Genomic DNA, 25,202 nt, shown 5'->3' on the forward strand with positions numbered 1-25,202 from the left:
GGGGGAGTGGGGCCCAATTATAACGTGAGCTCACCCTTCCTACCGTCCTGCTGTGGTTCCCTCTTTATGTTTCCAGTTGCAGAAGATCTTTTTTGCTAGATTCCAGTCTTTTTTTCAATGGTTGTTTAGCATTCAGTTGTGGTTTTCTTGCAGTCATGAGGAGAGGTGAGCTTGTGGTCCTGCTACTCCGCCATCTTGACCAGAAATCCCATTTGGATTTTCCGTGTTCACGTCTTGGGGAGCTCAAGGGTCATGCAAAAGTAATTTGCAAGGGACTCTTCCTCTCTTCAGAATCTTTGAGGCAGGTCAGAATTTCTCTGCCTTTGCAAGAAAAAGATTTGTGCTCTTTGGTTCATCTTATCATTAGCTTAATCCTCTCTTCTTTCTTACTTGCTTCAAAGTCACCCAATTCTCACTTCCACGCTGATCTGTTTTTAAGGCAGAGGCTGTTAACCTAACAGAGTAACAGTTGAAATGTATCTGTAATGTCTGAAGGAAGCATTTGGAAATACAAATTTTCTAAATAAAAGTGTCAAGCAACTAGTAAAATAAGATGGATTTATTTTTCTTTTGTATATCTGTAGCATAATTTCATCTTCCCCATTAAAAGTCTTGTGCAGAATACCAAGATTCATGGATTTTTTTCCTTAGCAGAAAACATTAGCCTAATTCCTCCACTTAAAATGATTTAACTTCTCAGCAGATGTCCTAAGCAGGCTTGGGGTATGTCCAGAGGCTCTCAGCAAATTAGCTATAGTCAGGTCCAAGGATGAGTAGACCCTTTGAATGCCTAAAACAGATTATTTAAGAGAAAGGAGGGGAGAAGACCAGCACTAGAATAATAATTTTGAAAACCATCTCCAAGCATTTGTAATGCAAGGAAATCTTGATTTAAGGAATGGCTTATGATTGCACAGGTGCAGATATGCCAAAGGTCGCACCGCGTCTCTAAAAACAACTACACGCCCCAAAGGCTGAATAAAATGCACTTTGGCCACAAGGAGCTTGTTAATGCTGTCTCTCAGGCTGTTCAAAGGAGATTCCATTATTCATTCTCATTGAATAGCAGGGCCTGGTGCCCCTGGCCTCCACTCACACGCCAGAAGGGATGTGTGTCCTCCCACGCTTTTTAAGTGCTCAGTGGATGGCTATACCATGGAATCAGAAAGCTCGAGAGAAGTCAGGCAGATCTAGAAAGTAAGTTTAGTGCTGTAGTCCAGCAAAACCTGTAACGGTGCTTCGGGTGCCTATGTCATGGTGATTAAGAACAGAATCTGTGAGTTTATGCCAATGAATTTAATTACTAGTACTTTTATACAGTCCTCTCAGTGGGAATTAGGTTTGGTTGAGAATCCAGAATAACAGAAGTATAAAAATGATTGACATTTATGTCCCATTAAAGGATCCTGGCTGAAAAATGTAACTCTCTTTTCAGACACCAAACTGAAGGTCCCTGCAGTGGGGAGTGGCTGGTTTCAAAGCTTCTGGAATCAATCCACCTCCTTTAGAGGAGAATTTGAACCCAGGTGGGACTCACTGAGTAGAATGTCAACCATCTGGGCTTGCTGGACCTGGCCTGTGTTAGCGACGGAAGTTAAGCTTCCCAGGAAAGCCCCTAGATAGGGACTGGCTGTCACAGGTCACTGGGTGCCTCTCCACAGTGAAGGGGGAACACAGGGCTGGCCAGGTGACATCACTGAAGTTCCACCTGCCTCGGAGGAGTGGCCCCCTAACCTGTTCTGCCCAGGCCTGGTGCCAGCTCTGGTCTTCTGGTAAACCCCTGCCAGGCTCTGCGTCTGGTCCCAACTCCTGAATCACCCTCCCCAGTCCCACAGAAGCTTGTCCATCAACCGTTCTAAGGAGGCGACATCTGGGTCCACCTCACACGGCACCCTGGTCTTCCAGATTCACCAGGGACAGGATTTGTCATATGTTTCGCAGTTTTTTTCTCTTCCTTCTTCCCTGGGAAGTTGTCGTGGTTAACTGAGGAGGAGGAGGAAGAGGAAAAGGGCGTGGCAAAAGCCCACGTCCTCAAAGGCCACGGGATCTGGAAACATTGTGGATGAATATGGAATGGCTGACAGAGTTTCAGGGTACACAGTGGGAAAATGAGTTCCACAGAGGCACGTGAACATCATGATCCTAGCTTATAAAAATATATGAACAATCTTTACTTATTTAATAGATTCCCAAGGAAAAAGAGGCTGGAGAAACAGGCACCAAAATCCGAGTGGCGGAACTGGGGGGGACATGCTGTGACGGAGAAGGGGAGCCCTGGCAGACTGAGGACTTGGGGGTGGACTTGATGCAGCCGGTCAGAAAGAGGGCGCAGTGGAAGGTGGCAGCCAGGCAGGACGGGTGGAGAGCTGCGGGCGGGAGACATGGAGCCACGCGAGGCTCCCACGTCGGGAACCTGCGGGGGGAGGCAGCCCATCACCCTTCCAAGTACCCAGCCGCGCCCCTCCCCGAGTCAGCCCCCTGATGCCCGGAGAGACCGGCCGCAGCAACAGCTGAATAAAACCGTCTGCACTCCTCTCCGATCGCTCCTCCCCCTTCCCCTCAGCCACACCTGCCAGCGGCGGTCGGTGAGAGAGAGGAAAGAGCCAGCGCCGCCACTGCCCCTTGCCGGACCCTCAGGTGCCTGGACGGCTGTTCAGGGAAGGACCCGGTGAGGGGGGCCCTCCAGCGGATTAACATCCTCCGTCTTCATCTGGCAGGACTGCATTTTTTGGATAGCTGACAATACCTGAGGAGCTGTGGGTGACTTCCAGCACTGAGAGAAGGGAGTGGAGTCAGACAAAGCACGTTGGACGTTAGGTTCAGAGGAAAAAAATAAAACCATTTCACTGTGTGTTTCTCACCAGGTTCATAGTGTTTAGTAACTGGTTACACTTACAAACACGGTGAGCTCTCAGCTTTAGGGAGTGGTGTGGGGAGACGTTCAGGGTGGCCCGAGCACGAGAACCGCAGACGGCAATAACCTGGGACTTTCAGGAGTGTGTGTACAAGTGAGTGTGTGCGTGCAGCCTCACGCGGGTGGGTGAATGTGTGTCTGGGTTGATGGTACAAAGAGGAAGAAGAGGAACGAGATGGAATAAGACGGGCTCTAAAGGGCAACATACCAGGAACTCTAACCAGCAAAAGAAAAACAAATAGAAAAAAGAGAGGTGGCCAGGTCACATTGCCTGTAATGGGGATGCTCATTCAGCGCCCGGCATCCTCATTCAGGGAGAAGACCTGCAAGACACACTGTTGTGTGCTCCCAGAGCCGCTAACTTGCTTTGCTCTCAAGCCATGTCTCTGTTTAATAATTTCCACAGCTGTGTGTGACATAACCACAGATGCACAGCCAAAGCGAGTTTCCCCAGCCAGTCCTGCTTCCAGGGAAACTGATGGGAAGAGACAGCACCGCGGTTTTTCCCTGCACGCCGGCCAGGGCTGCGGGTTGGGTCAGTGAGCTCGCTGCCCAAGGGAGCAGCAGACAGGCTGCCATCTCCCACCAATGTGTCCTTTGTCTTCCACTTTCCTGCAGGTAGCACATCTTTCTCTCTGACTTCTGAAGAAATCTCTTCTTTTCCTGGTTTCCTGGCTCTTTAAGGAAAAAAAAAAAAAAAGACAAGACCAAACAAGTCATCATTTTAGGCACAAACTAGTTCAACAGCTTTGATCCTATAAAAAGCAAAACTTCTATTTCCACCATTTTATGTCTCCCTGAAAGAATTTTACAGTTATTTCTTGTCCTCTGTTTTCCCAACTGGAAAACTTAAACACCATCTCGGAAAGGCAGCCATTTCCAGATTACTGCAGTTTACTGAGTTTGTTGCAGAAAAACGTGTTACAGCTCGGTGTAACAGCTCCGTGTAAACAGCTCCGTGTTAACAGCTCTGTGTTAACAAAGCTCCGTGTTACAGCTTGGTGTTACAGCTCAATTGTGACAACAACCTGGATCCCGGCAAGAGATCAAGCAGCACTCGGAGAGTTGGAGAACGCAGGTTTACTACGCCAGCGAACCCAGAGGAGTTAACACTCCAAGCTCTGGGCCCCGGCTGTAGGTTTACACAGGCTTTTATAGGCAGCCAGTTTACACTTTGCAGCATCTTATGCAAATAAGATATAACAGAAGTTGGCTAATTAGGAACAAGCTTTGTAGAAATGAATCAATCAGGAGGGAGAGAAATAACCCATAGGAGTGAGCTCAGGGAACCAATAGAATTTTAGGGGTAAGTTCTACTTTCCTAGAAGTAAGCCGTTTCAGAGGCAAAAAGTGAGACAGAGCTTCTGGGCAAGGGAACCGGATGGTGCTGGCAGGAGAGTAGTGGCCCTGCCTGGGGGTCCTGCTGGTCTCTTTTTTTAGGGGGCTTCCCACCTCAAGTTCACAAGCTTGATGACTGCCAGCAGAACTGACCTTGACAGAGAATCGCTTTCCTCCCCCGCTTGCTGATGCACAAAGGAAGCGATTTCTCTCCGTGTGCCCTTCATCCAGGAACGTGAGTGAGCAGAGTGTCAGGGACTTAGAGCGGGACACCACCGTCTGTGCTAGTTCTCCCGTTTTACATGTGAGGAAAGCAAGACCTAGAGGAGTTAAGTCACTTGATAACTAGTCACCCCGGAGCAGAGATGCAATCTCTCTTAGCAGTCCTGATTCCAGCCCGAGGCTCCGGTCCCTGCCCCCTGTGGCCCCTGGATGTTGGCCGCCTTGACGTTGAAATATAGCAGAGTTGGAGCGAGGGCTGTCATCACCATCAGGGCACAGCGACCCTGTACAAATGCCGGAACCAGGGAGGCCAGAGGAAAGTCACCCTCTGAGGGCAGGTCTGTGGTCCTTGTGAGGGGAGGCATGGGCAGTGGGGGAAGGCGCATTGTGTGACCCCTCCAACGACACTGCTCTGCCAGGGGAGAGCCTTGACCCATCTAGGAAGAGCGTCTCTGAGCCCTGCCCACCTCTGACCTCGTGCCTTCACAGAGCTCCTGCGCTGTGCACCAGGCAGGAACAACACAGCTCCCCTGACCTTGTCTTAGGGTTGGTCTTGATGAGGAATTGGTGTTTGATTTTTGAACAGAAAGAAACATCACGGGAGAGAGGGAGGAAAGGGATGGAGACACGAAGGGAAGGAAGAGGAGGAGGAAGCGCTGGAGGTCAGTGGCTTTATCGCAGCATCGTGTTTCAGACCCAGTCTAACCAGGAGCCAGCACTGGGCCACGGAGGCCCCTGTCCCTTTCTCTCTGATCTCCCTTGTGATAGCCTGAAAGAAAAGGCAGTTTTACCACTTTGTAAAGCGTGGCTTTTATCTCTCTTGCATTTTCTGGATTCCAGCTGTTGGTGAGAAAAGAGGGGCAGCATGACCTTCTTGGGACAGGATGCCCGCCTCTCTCCTCCCTGGCATCTCCTGGCCTCCCCATCAAGTCAGAGGCCAGGGCTAGTCAGCTCTGGTCATCGGCCCTGTGCGAGAATGACGTTCTGCATCATATGTTGAAGTTAATTCCTTCCAGTCACTTACATCACGTACGCAGAACATTTTTCTCATCATTCGAAGGTTCCTCCAATGGTTGCCCTTGGTTACAACTTTATCTTTATGACACAGATTATCCCCTCGTTGCCTTGCTCCCCTTCCAGGTCACTTGTATGTGTAACTGGTGGCCTTTGCCTCGTATTACTGACGTCGTGTGCTGCCTGTCATTTATTTGGGAGGGAAAGTGAAGAGATAAGAAAGGCAGAAATTCAGGGAGAAACAAACAAAGGCCCAACTTTGGCTCCAGCCTAAAGGTCATCATCCAGACCGGCTTGGGCAGAGTCTGTGCTGGGGTGCAAGGTGCTGGGGTGCGAGGTGTCGTGACAGTGAACAAAACTGCCCTGTACACCCGGTGGAAACCCTAATTCGAAAAGATACATGATGCACCCCAGTGTTCACAGCGGCTGTGGACAGTATGTTAACAAACGGGCCTGGTGGCATTCCAAAAAAAACTCATCTGCAAAGACAAGCTCCCTGCCCTAGGAGACGACAGAGCAGGATGGAAGGAACATGGATCCCTGATGGTCTTCGTGGGAGCGAGGGGCCCCACCAACTCCAACTGCAACGACGGATCAGTTAACATGAGAAAGCTAGGGATGTATTTTCCCTTTGAACCTCGTAGCGTTGGGAGTCTGTCACCTCACTTAACCATCACCCCAGCAGACTCTGACTTTCAGACTGAGTTAGGCACCAATGTCGCCAGCCTCCGGAAAGTAAAGAACCACTCGAAACCAGCTTCTTAAGTCACCATTGGTTTTCTTGTCATCAATATTTCTAAACCAAAATGATGCATCAATGAAAAATAGTTCAAAAACGTCAGAGGCGTTCCCTAATTAAAGCTTCTCCTCATCCTGCTGAGACCAAGAACCCTCCAGAGTGGGTCTGAGCCTTACTCGCCTCCATACCTGTGATGATCAGCCGGACGTTGACTGCATGATCAATCTCCTGCATCAAAGAAGGACAGGAGCCCAGCTGGGAGCACACCGCCAGGCTGGCCTGGGGACAGTGACTTCCAGAATTGACACAGTCATCCCCTCCCCCCACACCCCCAGGAATCACCTGCCTCTGGCCCCGTTACTGTGCTAAGAACAGATAAGACACGTGTTACAGTCCAAGATGCTGGGAGGTGATCAGATGCCTTTAATTAACTAAGGCGGGTTAAATAACTGAAAGGAAAGACTGTGAGTGTTCTGTTATCTCGCTTTCCTTTTAAACCCTCGGTGACTCCCCGCTCCCCTACACACCATGAATCGCACGGTGAGTAAGTGATTTAAGGTGACTGCTGGATGGTGCCCAGAGGGCCTGTCAATACAGCCTGCTATCAGCCGCCACTTTATATCAAGGCTAATGGCATGAAATGTAATATGAAATTCTGGTTTGGAGAAAAATAAAATAGTGGTTGTCCATTGATTAAATTTACCTGAAAGTCTGACATATTCATCGACCAAATGCTGTTATTTCTGAATGAGTCATGAGCTTTTAAGAGGCTGCCGGTAAACCACCGCTTGCATTTCAGACTGATCCCTGAAAGCATCTCTTCCCTAGGTTAACCCCTGTGCCCTCAGCTCCAAACGTGCCTGTGAGTACTGCCAGCCTTGGCTGGTCCTCTCCATCCCCTGCTGAGGATGCTGGGCTCCTAGCACAGACGGGGAAGGGCCTGGGGGAGAAGCTGCTCCAGCGCTGGCATTTCACAGAATGGGACATCTTCCTGCCACACTATCTGTATCGGTTTCCAGTTGCTGCTGTAACAAATGATCACCAACTTAGCGACTTCAAACAATGCAGTTTTACCACCTGACAGTTCTGGAGGTCAGGAATCTAAAATAGGTCCCCAGAGCTGAGTTCCTTCTGGATGTTCCAGGGGAGAATTCCTTTCCCCTCCCCTTCCAGTTTCCAGAGGCTGCCTGCATCCCACATCCTTTGCCTCTTGTTTGCCTCCTTCATCTTTAAAGCCAGCAGCATCACATCTTCTCTTCCCTCTGAGCTCCTGCCTCTCTCTGATGAAGACCCTGGTAATTACATGGGACCCACCCAGATAACCCAGGATAGCCTCCCCCATTGCGATACACTTAACTTAACCACATCCACCAAGTTCCCTTTGCCATGTAAGGTAGCATGCGCCCAGGTCCCAGGGCTTCAACTGTTGACATCTCTGGGGGGTCATTATTCCACCTGCCATGTTGTCAAAAGAGGAAATGTTGTAAACAAACCACTGAAAATATTTCACTTTTAGTGAAAAGATTTCTGTCTATTGACACAAATGTTGTCAAACTCCGGAGAGCATGGCAGTTAGATCTCAGAGCCTGGGCACAGGGACCACGCAGACCCCGTCTGACTGGGCTCTGCCAATCACAAGTTCTGCAAGCTCCGACCACATAGGCCATGGATTGTCCATGTAGCTTAAGCATCAAACCCTTGAGGGAAGGGGCAGAAACACACGGCCTTGTGGGAGTATCCCGTCGTCCCTGCCCTGCCTCGACCTCGTTGCCGGACACCCTGTGACTCCCGCTGGATCTGTTTTGTTCGAACTCGTGTTCTTCCCTCCCTGGGATTTCTGACGGTAAGTGTCACTGACCCACCCCCGCAGGTGCCTGGCGTGCGCTCAGGCCTTCAGACTCAGCGTGCGGTTGCTTCTCTGCCACGCAGAGACTTGGATTGGATGGAGTCCCTGAAATCCCCCCGCGCAGGACGGAACGGGGGGACGCCCCAGGTCAGAGTCTCAGCTTTCCTGGTAACTATCGGGTGACCACGCACAAGTCAGTGACCCTTTCCGGGCTTCAGTTTCCAAATCTATAGAATAGAGGCTGGTGATGAAATGGCTGGCAGAGCCTTCCCTCGTGTGACCGTCTCTGCTTATGTGACTGGGCCTCACAGGTGATGTCACCTGCTTCACCAGGTGTCACTTACGGACCCCAGGGATGCCCACTAACACCTGCAAGAGTAGAAGCAGCAGGAATTAGACAGGCCCCAGAAAGGGGGTCACAGAGTGGGCGTCCTCCACGCTCTCCCGTGACCTGACGGGCCAACGGAGAGCAGCTTCTGTGGCGAACCAGACAGTGCGCCCACCTATTGGTACAATGGCCGCAGAGCCACGTGTGACTCTCGGAAGGAAAAGGACATTGTTCTGGACAATTCTGGGAAGGACGCTGTGGTGGATTATTCTCGACCACAGACAGACTCAGAAATATGTCTGCTTCTTAATCCTGTGAATCAATGATTCATGGGATGCATGCATCTTAGGAACTGAATGCTCTAGGGTTGCTTTCCTGGAACTCTTCATTTCTGAGCAGTCTCTAAAGGCCAGTAATGAATGTCCACAGCCACAGAGCTAAGTGATTATGACCTGCCCTCCTGCGTCTGGTACATTTGCTTTAGGAAAATTCATTAATAAATAAACATTTTCCATAAATATGCCTGATGAAACAAAGGTAATGAGATTCACTTTTAACAAGTCAATACTGAGAATGACAAATGATGACTTTTTAGGGGATTTTCCTGTAAGTTTCCTGAAAGCCTCGTAAATCTTGCCCTGCTCTTATCCACGACTGTTCTCCCCTGACTAGACAGGTGCCCAGCTTCGACTGAAACTCCACAGTCAATTACGCAGAGTTACAGAAAGATGGTGAGAGTGCGGGAAACAGCAGATAATTCCATGGGTGAATCTTCTGAACGGTCAAGTTCTCTCAATGCCCCAAAGACCCAAGGAGCCAACCCTCTGTCTTCTCTGAGGGCAACTGGTGAGGTGGGACCAGCAGCCGGGGATGAAGTGTGATTCGAGGACGGTTAGAAGTGCCATGTGTTGAAATGACTTCCCCACCAACACTGGCTTCCTTGCCTCCAATTCCCAGTGTCTGGCACATACTAAGAACTCAAATGAATAAATTACTTAAGTCTTAATTGGCCAAAGTACAGGGTCGTATTTGTTCGGTCCAACAAAGTGTTTGCAAAGGTCAGAATGGAGAAAGGAGTCCCACCAGGCTTCCATAGTTTGATGAACATACTCTCTAAGTTGGAATTGGTCATGGAAAGATGAGGGATTTGGAATCTTACAGAACTGGTTGCATCCAAGCTCCACACCTACAAACAAGCTATATGACAAGCTATTTAATGTCCCTGAGTCTTTATTTTATTCCCATCATCAAAGGGATATAATCATGGCTACATCACAGGGTGGCTGAGGATTAGAATAAAATATCATGTGTAAATTATCTGTCACAGTGCTGAACACAGCCAGAGCTCAGTGTACGTTTAGGTTTTCCTCCCAATTCTCCCCTACACCTTAACCCCTTAGCTCTGATTCCTTTGCTTTTAATTCAGATTCCCCAAGTAACCCAAATAGAAAAAAGATGTTTAACAACCTACATGGAATTTTTTCTCTTCTTAAGCATAGTGATTTCTCAAAGTTTGTATTATTATATGTTTTGAGACTCGGTGGTTAGAATCTAGAAAAGGGAACTTTTCTAAGCTACAAAAAGTCTGTATGCACAGAGTTTAGAGATGTACATTCAACTTTTTCAAGATTGGCCCTTGTTTTAAAAAAAATCTCTAAGTGCTCCTTTAATTTGAGGGTTCTAAAATCGGCTACTGTATTATTTTTCCGAGTACTTGGACTTAACCATTGGCCTGAACGCACTTTTAAACACTGAGAAGATAATTTGTTTGAAGAACTGAAATATTGCTAGAATTAATTGATCCAAAGCCATTTAAGAATTTCTTGCCTTAGGAGGAGGTGACATGGTGGATACTGAGGGAGGGGTACTAGGAATGCCCCTCAGTTCTGTGCGAGTTCACAGAGCAGTATGCACGTTGCTGATTGTGTTCTGGAAATTGTGGACAATCTAGATTGGAGACCTAGCAGAAGATAGAAGGAAACTGTGTTTCTTACCAGAACATTCTTCCTACCAGAACAGAATCCCTGAAAGTACCCAGCCTCAGCTTGGCACAGTCCAACTTGGACTTGGTATCAACTGTCATTAATGATGTTATGAATGAATAAATAACCCAGAATAGACTGAGATCAAGCTGGTACACACCTGTGTGTAGGAGTGGGCTCTCTCTGTGGGAAGTGGCTATTTTGCTTGTTAATTATTGAAAAAAAGAGTCAATTCTGGGACAGTAACCAAGGACTTAGGAGTGGAACTTAGACTGGGCTGCAGACACAATGTCTCTTCTCTCCCTGTGCCACACGCTAGCCAGGCATCAGCTGGCCTACGGGCAATCCTTGGAAAAGGACCCATCCCAGAGCCACGGTGGAGGTCACTCAGGTGGGGGCCGTGAAGAATCAGGACCCAGCGAAGTGGCCAAGCAGCAGAGGCGGTGGTGCCGTGGCTCTCAGAGAAGAAGCTCCTTGAGAACTCAAGGACCCAGGAAGAGCACAGCAGACTGACTCTCAGAGAACCGCGGGTCAGAGCTACAGTGGGCACCACCTAACACCGCGCAGAATGGCCAGCATTCGAAAGTCCACAAATGATAAATGCTGGAGAGGGTGTGGAGCAAAGGGGCCCCTCCTACACTGTTGTGGGGAATGTGATTTGGTGCAGCCGTTATGGAAAACAGTACGGTGATTCCTTTAACCACTGAAAATAGACTTACCCTATGATCCAGCAATCCCACTCGTGAGCATATATCCTGAGGAAACGCTAATCTGAAAAGACACCTGCACCCCAATGTTCATAGCAGCACTATTTACAACAGCCAAGACATGGAAGCAACCTAAATGTCCATTGACAGATGAATAGATAAAGATGAGAGATATAGATAGATATATATAGATACACACACACACAATGGGATATTAGTCAGCCATAAAGAACAATGAAATAATGCCATTTGCAGCAACATGGATGGACCTAGAGATTATCATACTAAGTAAAGAAAAAAACAAATATCAACTAGTATCACTTATATGTGGAATCTTAAAAAAAAATGACACAAATGAATTTATTTACAAACCAGAAACACAGACATAGAAAACAATTTATGGTTACCAAAGGGGAAGGAGGGGGGAAGAAAAATTAGGAGTTTGGGATTAGCAGATACAAACTACTGTATATAAAATAGATAAACAACAAGGTCCTACTGTACAGCACAGGGAACTATATTCAATGTCTTATAATAACCCATAATGAAAAAGAGTATATATATGTATGTATAACTGAATCACTATGCTGCGAACAGAAACCAGCATAACATTGTAAATCACCTATACTTCAATTTAAAAAAAAATAGCACACAGCAGCAGCGGGGGACCGGCTGAGTCTTGGGAGGATAAAGCATACACGGAGGCTCAAGCCATCATCGTTTGGGTGACAAAGGTGCGCTAAGCACAGAACATACTCAGCTTGGGCTTAGCTATTTTCTTTACACACGAATCATTTCCCTCCCCATGCTCATCTCAAATGATTTGGTTGAAACCGTTTCCAAGCCAATTCTAAAGAGCAGAACCTGAACAGATTGGAAACCTCTGTACCTAATCGCCAAACCCTGGCATCCCATGTCAGCCCACCCAGTGAACAAATCAGAGTTCTTGTGCTGACTTTTACAAGATTTTTCCCCCTGCATAATGCCTTTTTTTTTTTTTTTAACTATTTTGTTCGTTTTTTTAATGGACGAACTGGGGATTGAACCCAGGACCTCATGCATGCTAAGCATGCGCTCTACTACTGAGCTCTCTGCCCCCTCCTCCCACATTCTGCCTTTTAACACAAAGAATATGAAAGAAAAAAAATGGGTGGAGTCCAGCCCAGTTATGATATTATTTTTTTCACCAGATGCAAATTATTTCTCCATTATAAATTCAGTCCTGAATTATGCTTTAGTGGGAGAACTGGCTGTGAGCTTTATTCCTGGAGGAAGCCCCTGAGATGCCCCATCCCTTGGCTCAGCTGGAGAGCGGGAGGCTTCCATGTGGCTGTTCAGCCTTTGCCCGAGTACATTTCCAGACGCTGCCCCAGCAAAAAGAAAGCAGACGGAAAGTCACCGGATGCATGTCTAATGCGCAAGGGAAATGTAAGCTACTGGAATAGGAGTAGGATGAGTAACAGGGAGAGAAGGAAGGTGGCACGGCCCACTTGGAACCTGGGGAGGAGGCACCGCTCAGCGCAGAAATCGGTGCGTTTCACTGGAGCGGTGCGCCGGGCATGTTCCTGCGACTGAAAGAGGCTGTGTAAGGCGGTGCCACAGGCTGATCCGCCTGCTATTTATAATTCCTGAGCAATGTTTGATGTTTTGCCACCAGAAAAATAGATCGTGGGCATGGTTCACTGACAAACAAAATTAAACATTTATTTCGTTCTCTCTGCTGAATAAAGCGTCACAACCACCTTTTGTATTTTTTCCAATGAGACCAGGTGGAACCTCCGTCCCTAAGAGGTGCTCAAATTGCCCTTAGACCTTGTTTTTGGAAAGTGCAGCCGGGGGCCCTTCACGAGGCTTTCTTGGCCACAATATGGAGGAGGCGGCAGAGGTGACGTTCACATGTGCCCTCGTGTCCCCGCCCACCCCCTCGGGGAGCCAGAAGCTGACCCCTGGCCCTTCTCTGGTCTCTCGGTGCCTCAGCAGGAACGCCTGTCCTTGAACGGGGTTCGCCTGCGATGGGAGACGCTGGCATTAAACAGAGTACCCTTCTTTTCTTAGCTCAGCTCCACGGAGCTGGCCGCACTGCACCTGGGGGCAGTGGCGACGTTTTCCCATCACTTCTGGAGAGAGTTGCAGAATCCTCTAGGGGCGAAAAGTCCGCAGCTTGAGGAAAGGTATGGACATCCGCCAAGGAGAAGCAGGCTTCTGGGAAAGCGTGTGCTCTGAGTCACCCTGGCCCATTACTGGTGATCTCTGTCCCCTTTCCTCTCCCCTATCCCTCCCCTGCTGCGTCTGACACTGGGGTTCTTCCTCAGCCGAGGAGCCCTCGGTGCTGGGGGACCCCTGGGAAGAAGGCTGAACCCCTGCCCTCAAGAAGCTCCCGGATTGCAGGATAAGTGGTCAGGGTAATGCTAGCGGCCTCACTGGTTCATGCAGGGGAACAGAGCCAGAGCACCACGCCAGGAAGAGGGCGAGGAGACCAGAGCTTCTCCAGGATGGGTGACACCCTAGTGCCTATGACAGTGCCCTGTGGACACCAGGCCCCCAGGTTTTGTTTCGCTGAACTGATCGGGAACTTTCCCTCTGCCCAAGCACTCCCTCCCACGGTGCCCCTGAGGATGCGAAAGCCATGATCTGAGAAGGCATCAGTGGAAGGGTTCAGATTCTGTAGGTGTAAGTTCTGTCTCGACCACCACCCACCCTTGTGAAGTCAGACACGTGATTTATCTTCGCTGCATCTCTTTTTTCACCCACAAAAATGAGAGGACTTCTCTAGGATCCCCAACTTTGAAACCCTACACCTCTAAGTGTTAATGTGAAAGAAATCCAGGACTGCTGAGAAGGCAAAAAAAGCAATGAGTGTAAACACGCCTTTAAAATCCTTAGCCAAGGGTCAGGCGTTTCCATGGACACGGAGTCCCTAAACAGCAGAAAAGACAAGCAAGGTCCATCAGGCCTCCTCCAGGCATCCTGCCACATGTTCCACGTGAAGAACAAGAACCTCGAGTCAACTCTGCTTGAGCCTTCATCACTTTTTTTTTAATGTTCTTGTTAAGCTCCGCCCATCATTTGCACACACATGGTTGTGTATTTTGCAACGGGGACTTGGCAGGATTTTCTGCCACATACTCTGATGCAGTAAATGAATATGTTATGACTCGCCAACCACTGATGTAGGGGGAGAGGCTGCCTTTGGGGGATTTCAAATGTGACTAAACATTACTGGAAATACCCAAACCGAGCCCCACTGATTCTGATTTCGCACCGCTGAACAAATCTGTATGTGTGCCCATTTTTTTTTTCAGATGAAAAGAGACAGTGATAAAAATCAGTAATCTAGTAACATACTTAAGACAGATATTTAGAAATGGCTGGGTTTTGTTTTTTTATTTTTAATTTTCAATTTTTTTTTTTTTTTTTTTTTTTTTTTTTTTTTTTGCTGGGGGAGGAAATAGCTGGGTTTTGATTGTATGTAGATGACCATTGTGGGCTGAAGTTTTCACAGTGACTTAGCAAATGTTTTCCAACCTCTTGCCAGACTAAACCCCTCAAGAAATGACTTCCAGGTCAAACCTTTTAAGAAGTAGCTCTTATTTCCTGTCCTAGAGTGGTTCGTTTCTTCCCCTCCTCGGTGACTCTGAGATGTAACTGGCACCGCTGTCGTAGGTCGGACCTCATCTACAACGCGCTACGTCGGGTGCGGCTGGTGCAGGGCGGCGATCACCCACCTTCACCATCAGCCATGCTGAGTTCTCTTCTATCAGAGTTGCCCACTGGTGGTCCAGGCAGAAAGTCAGTCGCTAAAAGCCCAGGTTGAGGAGGTAGGCTTCCTGAGTTTTAATCCAGATTGACCATTTTAACTTTAGAAAATATTTGTCAGCGTGCCTTCAAGCATCTCACCTCCTCCATCTGCCTTCCCGCTGTTTCCGAGTCTCTTTTTACTAGGATGTCGGTGCCCCTGTGTCTGCTTCCCTGCAGCTTAGCTCGTCTCTCAGTCTTTCGATTTATCCCTTCCCAGTGCTTCTAGGGAAGTTCTTTGAGTCAGTTTTTCATCTTCCTTTTCCTTCAGCTGTGTCAGTTCTGCTGTTCCACCATCCGCTAAATCTCTTATTTCAACAATTGTGTTTTCAAAGTCAGTACTTCAAGCTGCTGCTGCTTTATAACTGCTTGGTCCCGTGGCACTCCCCCATCCTCTCCCGCATCTCTCTGTTGACGTTGATTGTGCCCATTTTACATTCTTGATCTGTTCCATGTGTCATCCTGCCTCCCCCGGGGAAGTCCCCCCTGGTTTTCTCTCTTCCATGATCCTTGAAGTCCTCACATCCCTGACCATTTCCCCTATGACTTTATCTTTTATCCTCTTCAGACTAACATTTGCTTCAGCTGGTACCTCTACCTAAAGGAGATGGAAACCTCAGATCTCGCTTCTGTCCTATTAGGAATGGGCTCAAGTCAGATAGCTTCTAGAATAGTAAGTGGATTTTTTTTTTAACTTTCTATTTTGAAATAATTGTAGATTCACAGGATGCTGCATAGATAGTGCAGAGAGGTCCTGTGTGCCTGGCACTGAGTTTTGCCCATTGGTTATAGCTTAGGTAACCAGGGCACCTCAATAAACAAAACAAAAACAGGAAATAGGTGTTGGCACGCCAGGTCTGTAAGGACCTGCTCCACTTTGATAATGGCCTTGCCCTTGGGGGGAGGTATGGAAATTTCCAGACCTGCCAACCTCAACTGCTCTTACCTACTGCCCTCCCATCCTTGCTGGGCTTCTGAGCCTCCTGGGGGCAACCTGATCTTGCCATGTCCAGCTGGCTTTTGTGCTCATGATAGCAGTGGGGTGGCAGGGATCCTTTCAGAGAAGGGAAGAGGATACAACCAGGAATTTGCTCCCATCCCCTGTCCCCTTTTTTAGCCTGTAACCCTCGCTCTCTCCAGTTCACCCTTCACCCAAGCTCATCTTCCCACATGAGGGCTTAATCACCAGTTGTCTCTCCAGGTTTCTCCATGGTTCGGTCCCTTGCCCCTGTGCTGAGACACCTGGGGCACAGTCAGATCTCCAGCTCGGTTAATAAGACTGAGGCAGAAGTGGTCTGGAATTGCTACACCTCCCAGCCCCCTGCCTGACCCCCAGTCCCTGGCCCCGCCCCTTGTCCCCCTCCACCAGCTCAGCCATTCTGGTGCATCACCTTAGCCCAGCACCTGCCCCTCAAAGGTAGCTGGTGACGCTTTGTCATCTACATCACGAACAGAAGATTTTCAGCCCCGCTCACAAACAGGTTTCATCCTAATACCCCAGTCTTTTATTTCTCCCTGTGAACTTTTCCTTTCCAGTCCCCGAAACCAAACTCACTTGATTTCCCCTCCATTGTCGGTTCCAGCTCAGGACTACCCTTTAGTTCTGTTTGCCTGAGTCCGCCCGCCAAACCCCCAGTTGGGATTGCTCTTTCTGTCCCGTGAGTTCCTAAAGCAAGGATTCAAGCAGCATTAACTGGGGACAGGTCACTGACTGCTCCCGATATCTTGAAATGTCCTCAGCTAGATGACACAGTCCTTGGGGGAAGAAGTCTGTCTTCTGACGTGTCTCCCGTGAACGTGATGTTCCGCACCACAAGGGAAAGCTATTTTTGGGGGGGGGGTTCCCTTTCAATTAAAAAAAAAATTTTGTTAAAATACAGTCAGTTTACAATTTTGCATCAATTTCTGGTGCACAGCATAATGTTTCAGTCATACATAGACACATATACGTTCCTTTTCATATTCTTTTCCATTATAGGTCACTACAAGTTATTGAGTGTAGCTCCCTGTGCTAAACAGTAGAAACATGTTATTTATCTATTTTATATATAGTAGTTAGTATCTGCAAGTCTCCACCTCCCAATTCATTCCTTCCCACCCACTTCCCCCAGGGGTAACCGTAAGTTTGTTTACTGTGTCTGTGAGTCTGTTTCTGTTTTGTAAATACGTTCATTTCTGTATTTTTTTTAATTCTACATATGAGTGATATCATATGTTATTTTTCTTTCTCTTTCTGGCTCACTTCACTTAGAATGATGATCTCCAGTTCCATCCATGTTACTGCAAATGGCATTTTTTATTATTTTTTATAGTTGAGTAGTGTTCCACTGTATAAATATACCACAGCTTCTTTATCCAGTCATCTGTTGATGGACATTTAGGTTGTTTCCGTGTCTTGGCTGTTGTAAATAGTGCTGCTGTGAGCACTTGGGGTGCATGAGTCTTTTCGAATTCGAGTTCCCTCTGGATACATGCTCAGGAGTGGTCATTGATTGACGGAGACCTTCAGTGAATTTCACAGCTCATTCTACCATTCATACACATACTTTCTCCGCACGTCTGGAGGCCAGGTAGGGTTCAGCTCACTCACTTCCTTTCTGCTCTCTCAGCATTATGCCCAGTGCCAAGGTGTGTGAGGACTATGTATACCTTCACTTCTTCAAGTCAAAGCCATGAACAGGTGCACGCCTTCTCTCTGTCATCTCATAATAAGAACCTCGAATAGCAATAATTCATTTGTTGTGTCCTGAGCTACAGAAAGCAGTGCCCTTCTGGAAGGGGTGTGTGTGTGTGTTTGTGTGTGTGTGTGTGTGTGTGTTTTAGAGAACACAGGCTGAGTGGAATGACCTTGACTTATCAAAGTCAGAGCCCAGAAAGCAAACAGGACTCATCCCAGATGGGACTGAGTTGGCCATTGTTGCTCTGGAACCAGTCTCATTACTTGAGATCCAATCTGCCGGCTGCCATGTTACCCTTCATTACTTGGGAGCATCTTAAATTTGCAAAACAATTGGAAATGCTAAAGTCCAACCATCACGATTACTCACAAAATACTTTCTTCTTGGAAGTTAACTCCTGAGTAATGTAAGTTTTCCTGTTCTCTGTCTCGATCCCTGTTGTTTCAAAGTAGACATAGAACATCTACATGTAACTACACGGGCTTCAAATGCTAATACATTGCAGCAAGGATCTTACTTCAAAATCATACAGTACGTGAAACTTTAAAGTCTTGTTAACTGAAAATCACAAGCACACAGTTGCATCAGTCATTTCAGTCTCTGACCTCTGAGACGTTTAGCCTTGTCAGATATTTATAAAGTTGGGAAATTTTCAGTGGTGTTATGTAATGGGAAAGAAGGAACCATTTGGAACTAAGCAGCTAAGATCTTGTTCTGATTACTCTCTAGCTGTGTAATTTGGGGTAGATCCTGGAACTCTCATAGATCCATTTTCCTGTTTTGGAAAATGTGAAAAATAATTCCTATTTCATGGGATAGCTGTGAGAGTTAAACCAGATCATAAACGTGGAGGTGATTAAATAGAGCACTTTGTACCCTGGAGATTATTGCACTTCTGTTTGTCACCATCTCTTTTCTTCATTTGAAAAGCCATAGCACTGAGGTGGGAGGGTGTAGCTCAGGGGTAGAGCACGTACTTCGCATGCACGAGGTCCTGGGATCAATCCCCAGTACCTCCATTAAAAATAAAGTAATTAAATAAACTTAATTGCCTGCCTCCCCCAAAAAATAAATAAAAAGGTATCCTTAAAAAAAAAAGTCATAGTGCCAAATGTATGCATGGTTTTAAATTAGGTACCTTAATAGATCAAGAAAGAGCCCCATTAAAAACAGTTATATTTTAATTAATATTTCATAATTCACTGGATCACTGTCTCTAATACTCAAGGATGCTGGTTTTACATGAACTGATATAGTTCACACAGTCAAAGCACTTAGTTCCCGGGATGCTGTCTAGAAATGTTGACTGAAGAATAAGCCAGTAAGCAGCGGCACAAGCAGAAAGAGGCTTCCTGGCTGCCAGGTGGCGGGCTTTGGTTGCGTAAGTTTACCCCGGGCTTTTCCTGTTGGGTTCCACGATACTTAGAGAAAGACCTCCTCCTTTGTGCAGAAACCACTTCAAAATTCTCTTAGAAAGGTGAGAAGAGTATAAATATTTTCAAGGGTAGGAGGAAGGAAATTCTGTATCTTCATCAATCACGCATACCAAGCTAAGCGTCCAAAGTTTTTTAAGGAAAATACTTTGTAAAACTTCTTTAAGAAATTCCTGTGAAAGAATAAAAAGAAATTACATCTCAAGAAGGGAGATAAAGAAAGAAGAGGTATGTATTCAGTGTTGAGAGTAACTTTATACACAGAATCTTTGGAACAATCTCTCTACCCTTTGCTTATTTTGGTTATTTGGACTTCTCTAATAAGCTATCATGAGGTCTTTCTAAAATTATTACAAGGGAAAATTAAAAAAAAAAAACACTTTTCCACTATCTCATTTGTTGGCAAAAGAGAAAGAAAACAAAGCAAAGACATCTGGTAAAACTGTCGACTGTGGTTAGGTATCTCCGATGGCCTGTTAGGTTGTTTCAAGGCACGTTTTATTTAATTCTACTGAATGCTATTGAGCTGCTCAGACCAGAACTGTGCGTTCTGTTGTGTTTCCACGTCCACCATCGCAATTCAGTAACAGTTAGTAACGAGTTACCATTTATCGTTTACAATAGGCCACGCACTGCGTTAGCACCTTTGCGTAGGTTATGTCCTTAAGTCTCCAAAATGGCCTTTGAAGCAGACACCATCCGTGTTCATACTGTCTGGTGTGGAAAACTGAGTGGTCGTGCCCAAGGTCACACAGCCAGTAAGAGGAGGTTCCAGGTCACGCGGGTAAGCAATGCAGAAAGCACGCAGTCAGACGCCAGCTGATGGTGGCTTTGACGGGGATATAGGAACAGCATACTTATTTATAAAAAGTGACCTGCCCCAGGACTGTCTTCTTGTAGACGTGAGTAAAAAACCTGCCAAGGTTGAAGCTTTATTGCACGTATAGCATCTGATTAAATAGTTTCCGATAGCCAAATTAAGCCTGTACTAAGAACTGGGCACTCAGATCGAGCTCTAATCAGTCATCTATATTCTGACATCATTTTACTTTTGAGCAGCTAAATTACTTTGGGGCCTGGAAGCTCAGACAAGGGACTAAAGAGAATCTCTCGCATATTTAATATCCAATGATTAAAAGGTGAAATAGCCTTGACCTTGAATTCTCTCACCGTTTGGGTTATGCCCCGAACATTACATTTATGCTGTATTTTTGTTTTGTTTTGGTGTAAGGCAAGAAACTCTTATGGTCAGTGCCTATCGAGCTGCTGTGGTCAAATATTTATTAAAAAGTGCCTATTGATTTGCAGATTATGACCGACCACATATGAACCCTTCTTTCCAGTGACATTCTTATTTAAGGTATTGATTAAAGGCTTTTCATGCAGAAAGCATTTTTCTTGTCAGTTCAGTTACGCTGGCTTTTGTAATAAGCTAATTTGATTTCCTTTTTTAACCTTTGTTTGATTAGAGGAACAGACATTTGCATTAAAATTCAGGAGAGATGAAGTCTGTCATCGATCCTGACTTCCTCGTGGACCTCTTGTGCTCCGCGAGAGATGATTTAGAGAATGTCAGGAGGCTCGGAACAACCATAATGAGACAGGGAAAAAAAAAATCACTTCAGACTTACAAACCAGTGAGGGCTTATTTGACAGAAAGGGCAATTGCGTTGAGTGGATACGTTCTAGAGGAATCCAATTCAGGAAGTTCAAGTTTGTTCTTTTAGGCCAAGTCGTTAAGAGATCTGTGAGGTGAACTGACGTTAATAAAGTACTCCCCAGTTGCACCAGAACATTTCCAGACATCTGAAGAGGTTAAAACATATCCATTGTTAGTTGCCACAAAGGAAGACTGAAAGTAAATTCTGATGTTTATAGCATGTTCCTGGTGAAGCACCAACCTCAAGACAAGTTTGTGATTTAACCCCTACCGCTGTGTCTGAGAACTGTGGAGATAAAGCAGCAATGGCAGCTCGGGTCCTCCCCCCTGTGCACCCCAGGACTGTTTGGTCCTCTTGCACAATAACACTCAAAGCTATTTGCAAGGTCTTAGAGCTGCCCTTGACTCTGGATCCTTTTCCTAGATGGGAGTCACTGGGGTTTGTGGCCTCAGTAGCTTAGATCCATTGCTTATTCCTGAAATCACCTCCCAAGGTCTTTATCTGGATCTTTTCTGGAAATGGAGGTTCCTTCTGTTTTCTGAGGAGTTCCACTGGACTTGGGATTTTTAGCTCAAGAGGAATTCGCCTACGATGATCCAAGGGATGTGTATGAAACACTCAGTGAGATGCACGAAGTCTATAGTTTTTGCTATAGTTACTCCAACATTTTCATGATGCAGGAGTTAGAAAAACCAAAAGACAAGACAAGTGAACAACTTGTAAGCAATTGGTTGCAAAATTTCTGGTTCCCAGTATAATAGGGAACTCTCCCAAGTCCACTGGATAAATTCTCACAATTCTAGGTCGCTTGGAAGAATGTTTAGGGTCAGCAGGCCATTACTAAAATTTCTTTCTTTCTCTGGAAAAGTCATTGAGTATACTTACTGAAAGTAACTTTCCATTATCCATTGTTCTGACAGTGGCTAGTCCCAAGTGTCCAGATTCCACAGCTTATATTTGACTCTTTTTATTTTTTATTTAGTTAGTTATTTTTTTAATGGAGGTACTGGGGATTGAACCCAGGACCTAGCGCATACTAAGCATGCCCTTTACCACTGAGCTATTTCCTCCTCCCACCCCCATCCACTATCTTTTTATATTAATGTTTTAAATTAATCTAAATTAATGTGTTTCTCCTTTAAGCTAGCAGAAGCTCAGACACTAGGAAACCAGCTTCTTAAAAACTCAATGCAGTTTGGAAGTGAAAAATAGTTGGCATTTGTTATTAGAGATACATCTAAGTGTACAACTATGATGCAACTACACATATTTTAAGGTCTGCAGATGAAATGAGATTGTTCACATGAGAAACATTTCTAAATTAACAAAATATGATGACTGCAAATACTTTCAAATTCCATAAAGTTAGGTTCTTTGACAGTAACGATGGCACCATCTTATTTGATGTCTAGCAAATAATCGAGATGAAAAATGTTCCACTTACAGTACCAAGTTTCCATACTGTCCATGGTATGGAAGTGGAATATCCATAAAACATGGCAAAAGAATTTAATAGAAGTATTTTCATATGTCCCATATGGGCAAGTCATTAGCTGTTCTTTCATGTTGTGAACCCAAAAGTATCTTTATTATATTTTATATGGTGTTAAAATCAATAAAATGTAATATAAAATTCATCCGGAGGATGGTATATTTACACATTCATAAGGCATTTTTAGTTGAGACATTATGTGGACTTTAAATTTAACAACAATGCGGCTGGGCTTCTAGCTGTGCTGTTCCGTCCTTTCCAGTCCAGGATCCCGGCACCTGGGAAGGCCATCAGACTCATCCCAGCGGAGGCCTAGGGGCAGACACATCATTTTTTTTTGTCTTTAGCTGCCCTTCAAGTCCACTAAAGAGATTTCCTTATCTCCTAACAAAGATTTTACTAGAGCGTTTCATGTGCAATTCATCAGAATAGCTGCCGAGACGTTCAGATTTGTTTTAAAAAGGTAGGAGCCTGGTGGCAGACAAGCTTGAGGTTTAAAAAGCCTGATTTTGCCTGCTTTTCATTTTCCCCGTGGCCTCTGCAGTCTAGTTTATTGGTAACTGCCATGTTACTATTCCTGTCTCAACTGGCTCCTCATTACTCAAAGCCAATAATACTTGCTAAATATGACTAATAGCACGTGGTAGGTCACCAAGTTCACTGCTAACCTTCATTCCAGCTCCAAATGTTTTCAAGGTTAATAGATTGATTTTTGAGCTGAGATAGGATGCATTTATAAAATGGGAGAAAATGAAAACTTTGGCATCGCCAATATGCGGCTAGTTTTAGATGATTCATTTGTTACATTTGGAATGTAGCCATGAAATTCATTTGATATATGTCACATGGTTATAGTCTAACCCAGACACTGGGAAATAAATTAATGATACATTTTTAACACTAGAGGATTTTACACACACACACACAACTCATAATCCAGGATGAGAGTGAGGGCGCTGTAACTTATTGATTATTCCCGCTAGAGGATATCACGTATGTAAGACAGAGCCTAACCACTTTCAAAGATTGAGACTACACTAAAACACAGCTCGGTTAAAGCTATAAATCTAAGAGGTTAGTTGTCAATTGTGTCCTTCAGTCTCCTTGCTTGGAGGAAGGATAGATGAAAATCCTGACCTTGTCTCTGTTCTGTGCTTCCTGCATTTTGTGGAGCCCAGGTTTGAGCCCACAGAAGTCCCCTGTTTTGCCCACAAAACCTTTATTGGACTTGACAAGGATGCCAAGGTCCCAGAGAGACCTTTATCAGCAGGCTTTCTGATCCATCCAATGCCTACTCTGGATCCGTTCCTACAATCTGTTCCTGAGCTTGGATTTCAACTCCAGTTTGGTGAGTTTGGGGAGTCCTGGCCCCTGGCCCACCAGGCAGAAGGCAGCATCTCCTGGGAGGGTCTTCCAGGTCTCAGCAGGCTTCCTGGTCCTTATTAAGAACAAGTCACCAAGGCCCGCGGTTTCCTCCTTTCACATGTTGTTCAATTCACTCTCTCTCTTGATTCCACCAGGGCTGGATCACTACCTGCCCCCTCTAGCAGATCGCCTTTAGTTTCATGCCCTTCCCATCCCACTGCCTGGTTAGTTGGCCCAATCACAGTGAACGTCATGGCGGTCTTCCTCCGGAAACGTCTCCAGTGACCTCCCCTTACCTACCGAACTGCACACAGCCCCCTTGGCCTGGCTGTCCAGGTTTCCCACCTGTTGCCCCACATCCCTGCTCCCTTGTCCTTACAGAACAAGGATCCGTGATCTGCCGTCGACTTAGCTCTCCCTGTACTGACTGTGCGAACCTGGGCCGGTCACTTCATCTAGCCGAGCCTCCCTATCTCACCTCTGTACACAATGAAACCTTCCTTATACGTCGTTGGGAGGAGCGACCACACGGTGCGGAAGATCCCTGACATGCTCCATGCCCGTGGCCAAGCTCCAGGCACTCGCAGGAGGGCCTGTCCCCTGCCTGCAGGTCTCAGCACCCTAGGAGGCTCTGGACCTTGCAGCTCCCTCTCTCCTGCAGGCCGTGTCAGTTTCCACTGTGATGAGGACGGATGCATGCCTGGCCACATCCTAGTTCTTATCATTTCCTGGTTTTTCAGGGGTGAGAGTCTCATCTTTCTAACTAGATTACAAGCACAAGGAGCTGGTTCTCTGCTGCTTCTCGGCCTTGCCTGCTCCCTATATCCGGTATTCCTTGCCCCAGGTATTTCTGGGGCCTTCGGGATGTGTCTCCAGGGTCCATTCATCGTTCCCATGTGTGGTCTCCAGTCTCTGCTGAGCGTCGTAATGCCTGTCAAAGAGAACTCCATCCTCCTCCATGGTTCCCATGCTGCCTTCACCCAGCGTTTCCACGGGCGCTGTCACCCCCTCGTCCCCCCACACCTGCCCTCCCTGGAGGCTGTTGCATCCACTGACTGTCATCTCATTGCACTGGGGCCCCCAAGTCCTGTTCCTTGTGTTCCCAGTGTCTCAGGAGAGTTTTTAGGAAAACAGCCGTTAAAGAGGGAAACATTTTTCATGAGAGATGAGTTGATTGGAAAAGAGCAGAGTGACAGGTTCAGGATCCCCTTATACTGACTGGTGAGCAAGGCCGTGTCACTGGGTTAAGCCTGCGGACGTGGTGGCCTCGTCCCTGAAGCTGAGTTTGCTTGCAGGAGCCCTCGGTGCCTCAAGCAAGTAGACGTCTACTGAGCCCCTTCTCCCAGGTCCCCGGCCAGGGCTCGTTCCCAGCGCCAGCCCCAGCCTGGCGCATCTACATCACCTTCCCTGGCAGCACTCTGCCCCCATGTGCAGAAAAATCAGCTGAACATCAGCCGACCGACTGTCCTAGTCAGCAGCATCCAGGAAGCAATTTGGGGCATTAAGCTGACTCTGTCCTATGGAATTTTATTTCTATTTTTTTGTAATTTTTATTTAAATGTAACTTTAAATCCTTTCTTTTTAAGATTTTTGGGGGGGAGGGGAGGTAATTAAGCTTACTAATTATTTATTTAATTTTAATGGAGGTATGGCGGATTGAACCCAGGGCCTCGTGCATGCAAAGCATG

At 46.4% G+C, this 25,202-nt stretch overlaps 1 non-coding gene across 1 annotated transcript; it reads left to right on the forward strand.

Moving 5' to 3' along the window:
* Positions 1–18,510: 18,510 nt before the first annotated feature.
* TRNAA-CGC lies at positions 18,511–18,582 on the forward strand. The gene has a single exon. It is a non-coding gene; the product is annotated as a tRNA-Ala (tRNA).
* The last annotated feature ends 6,620 nt before the right edge of the window (positions 18,583–25,202 follow it).

Source organism: Camelus ferus, chromosome 35, assembly GCF_009834535.1.
Source record: "Camelus ferus isolate YT-003-E chromosome 35, BCGSAC_Cfer_1.0, whole genome shotgun sequence".
NCBI lineage: Eukaryota > Metazoa > Chordata > Mammalia > Artiodactyla > Camelidae > Camelus > Camelus ferus.